This window comes from Delphinus delphis, chromosome 14 (genome assembly GCF_949987515.2).
Source record: "Delphinus delphis chromosome 14, mDelDel1.2, whole genome shotgun sequence".
Classification (NCBI taxonomy): domain Eukaryota; kingdom Metazoa; phylum Chordata; class Mammalia; order Artiodactyla; family Delphinidae; genus Delphinus; species Delphinus delphis.
The window spans coordinates 74016363-74020390 of record NC_082696.1 but is presented as its reverse complement, the minus strand read 5'-3'; positions in this window follow the sequence as shown (position 1 = coordinate 74020390).

The following is a 4028-nucleotide window of genomic DNA, read 5'->3' as shown; positions in this document are numbered from 1 at the left end:
ATCTCCTCGGCCGGCGTCACGTGGCCGCGTGCGGGGAGGAGGGGCCGGCGCGCCCCTCCTCCCGCCCGCGCGCGGGGACTTTGCGCAGGGATACTGCGGCGGGGAGGGGCCTGCGGGAGCCGGGGCCGCGCAGGCGCTGGCCGTCGCGCATCACTCGTCCTCGCCCTCTACGCATGGTCTGGGTTGCGGGGCACCGCGGCCTCCCCTTGCCACCTCCCCCCGCGGGTCTCCCTGCTCCCCTTCCCCGCCTCCCTCTCCCATCGGGCCCCTGCGGAGGAGTATGACGCCTTCCCACGCGTGACCTCGCATCCACCCTGGATGCGCCTTAGGAAACTGGACAGGGAAGAATGGGCGTTTTGTGGGGAAGGCTGAGGTAGGCGACGTGCTTTGGTCCTTACCTGTCATTCACTTCGATTTCCCTTGGGTTCTGTTTCCTTCACCTCCACCTGCACAGACTTGTCACCATGACAAGGGAGATACAGAAGTTATCCCTCTAAATTAGTAAAGGGATGTTTGTCTTCCCAGCTACAGTGATGGAGAATGGACTTTGGGGTCTAATCGTTAGCAAGTTAACAAATAATTTGAATGAATGCTTGTATGTGTTCCGTAGGCCCTTTTAATATACAGAGATTAGTCAAAGCAATTTAATTGTTAAATAAGGTTCTAATAATTAAATGAGGTCCTGTGGAAAAGAGAGAGGGCCGAGAGAGGCCTTACAATTAGAAAAGTCCGCTTAGACCTGACGGAGTTGTGGTGAGTCTAAAAGCGTAATTGCTCAGGAGACAAAAGACAATCTAGGTGAAAGAGGGAAAAGTATTTTTTTAAGTTGTTTAGATAATAAGAAGATGATGGGAGGTAACAAGATAATCTTACCCCTGAAAAGGAGCAAAACTACATACAGTTCGTAATTTGATAGTTTCTGACAATGAACAAGACCTTTGAGAATAGTCCAATAACCTTTTCACCTACTTGGTATTTAAGCATGTCACCTGCTTTTTGTGTAACCTGTTCTCCAGTTGATTTAGGATGCTATATTTAAAGGCCATTGAATGCAGTGTTAATTGCTTCTGCTCTTTGACACTGTTAAAATAATCTGAATACTATCTTTTATCATAGTTATTTGATTTATTTCTTTTCCAATTGACCCGTTATATGTTCTTTGATTTTATTTTATATTGGAAGCATCCTAGAGTATAAGAATTATTTGGGGTTCCTTTTTGAGGATCCAACCCAGTGCTATAAATAATATTAATAAGTATTTATGATGATGTCAAAATGATAACATATTTTTTCAGAACATAACAAGGACTGTAAGTGGCAGACACTTTAGGGAAAGAAGAGATAACTAAAAGTAACTGATTTATTGTATCGCTCAAGCAACCATAGCCTTCATTAAATGCTCTATTTTTGAAAATAACAAAATAAAATGTAATTTATCAAATATATTTATCAGATTAAAGTTTTTTGGATTGAAATTATGGCTCCTCAAGTCTCAACTGCAATTTATGTGTGTCAGTCTGATCCTAGAAGCTATTAGCTATATTTTAAAAAAAAAAAACCCAGTCAAGTCTCTATATTTGGAGAGTAATAATGTTCAACAATCTACTTATGTACTTTGGTGGTCTAGCAAGGTTCAGATTAGTTTGAACTTCATCTAGAAAATTGATGACTACTTCTGTATTGTGAGATCCTGAATGCTTTCTATGGAGAACAGATCCCCATCCTCTCTCCCATTCACATGCACGAAATCGCAACATCTCGTTTAATACAGTGTGAAATTCTTAAAACCATTTCAGAGAGTATTTCTCCAGTCTCCCTTTTATAGTGAGGCCAACTTAAGTCCCTCTATTCACTAGGGGGCGCCTGTCACGTATAAGAAAATCCTAGACAAGTGAAGACAAATATGTCAGGAGTGGCACTTCTGACTCCTTCATGCTCTACTTGGTGCAGTAGTATGCTTGTTTGCGTTTATGAGCTGTCCAAACATACACCAAGAACCAGAACCCTAGAACTTACCTGCTCTGGAGCCCTATCACCCAGCACTGAGACTGACAGGCCAGTCCTCAATTCACAAGTGGTTTACAAACACCACTGGCTGACCAAACCCAAAGCCTACCTAATGGGATTGTGCAAAGGGAAGGAGACCTGCTGTCCACTCAGCTAGAGTGACAGCCATCTAACAAAGATCTTGGTGGCATTGTGACAGAACAAAATCAAATACAAGCATCCATGTTATCTGCAAAATTTTAAGAACAGAGTTCTTTGTTGAGGACTGAATAAAAACGCAGTACAGTTACCTACAAAAGCTAAAGAAGAGGATATGATTATAATAAAATGATTTTACATAAAACAGCAAAAAAATTGTGTGTGTGTGTGTAACTCTAAAGGTTTTTTCCTTGTCTTCACCATGAGGCTCACATGAAATAGGTTAAAATTATAACACCCTATTTTACACTGATAACTTCAACTAAATTTCTTTTTTTTTAATTTATTTTATTTTATTTTTTTGTATAGCAGGTTCTTATTACTTACCTATTTTACACATATTAGTGTATATATGTAAATCCCAATCTCCCAATTCATCCCACCACCACCACCTCCCTCCCTGCTTTCCTCCTTTGGTGTCCATACGTTTGTTCTCTACATCTGTGTCTCTATTTAGCCTTAAAAACTGGTTCTTCTGTACCATTTTTCTAGATTCCACATATATGCATTAATATATGATATTTGTTTTTCTCTTTCTGACTTACTGCACTTTGTATGATAGTTTCTAGGTTCATCCACGTCTCTACAAAATGACCCAATTTCAGTCCTTTTTATGGATGAGTAATATTCCACTGTATATATGTACCACATCTTCTTTATCTTTATTGCTTCCATGACCTGGCTATTGTAAATAGTGCTGCAGTGAACACTGGGGTGCATGTGTCTTTTTGAATTATGGTTTTCTCTGGGTATATGCCCAGTAGTGGGATTGCTGGGTCATATGGTAATTCTATTTTTAGTTTTTTAAGGAACCTCCATACTGTTCTCCATACTGGCTGTATCAATTTACATTCCCACCAACAGTGCAAGAGGGTTCCCTTTTCTCCACACCCTCTCCAGCATTGGTTTTTTGTAGATTTTCTGGTGATGCCCATTCTAACTGGTGTGAGGTGATACCTCATTGTAGTTTTGATTTGTATTTCTCTAATAATTAGTGATGTTGAGCAGCTTTTCATGTGCCTCTTGGCCATCTGTATCTCTTCTCTGGAGAAATGTCTATTTAGGCCTTCTGCCCATTTTTGGATTGGGTTGTTTGTTTTTTTAATATTGAGCTGCATGAGCTGTTTATATATTTTGGAGATTAATCCTTTGTCCGTTGATTTGTTTGCAAATATTTTCTCCCATTCTGAGGGTTGTCTTTTCATCTTGTTTATAGTTTCCTTTGCTGTGCAAAAGCTTTTCTTCATTAGGTCCCATTTGTTTATTTTTGTTTTTATTTCCATTACCCTAGGAAGTGGGTCAGAGAAGACCTTGCTGTGATTTATGTCAAACAGTGTTATTCCTATGTTTTCCTCTAAGAATTCTATGGTGTCAAGTCTTACATTTAGGTCTTTAATCCATTTTGAGTTAGTTTTGTGTATGGTGTTAGAGAGTGTTCTAATTTCATTCTTTTACGTGTAGCTGTCCAGTTTTCACAGCACCACTTATTGAAGAGACTGTCTTTTCTCCATTGTATATCCTTGCCTCCTTTGTCATAGATTAGTTGACCATAGGTGCATAGGTTTATCTCTGGGCTTTCTATCCTGTTCCATTAATCTATATTTCTGGTTTTGTTCCCATACCATATTGTCTTGATGACTGTAGCTTTGTAGTATAGTCTGAAGTCAGGGAGTCTAATTCCTCCAGCTCTGTTTTTTTTCCCTCAAGATTGCTTTGGCTATTTGGGGTCTTTTGTGTCTCCATACAAATTTTAAGATTTTTTTGTTCTAGTTCTGTAAAAAAATGCCATTGGTAATTTGATAGGGATTGCATTGAGTCTGTAG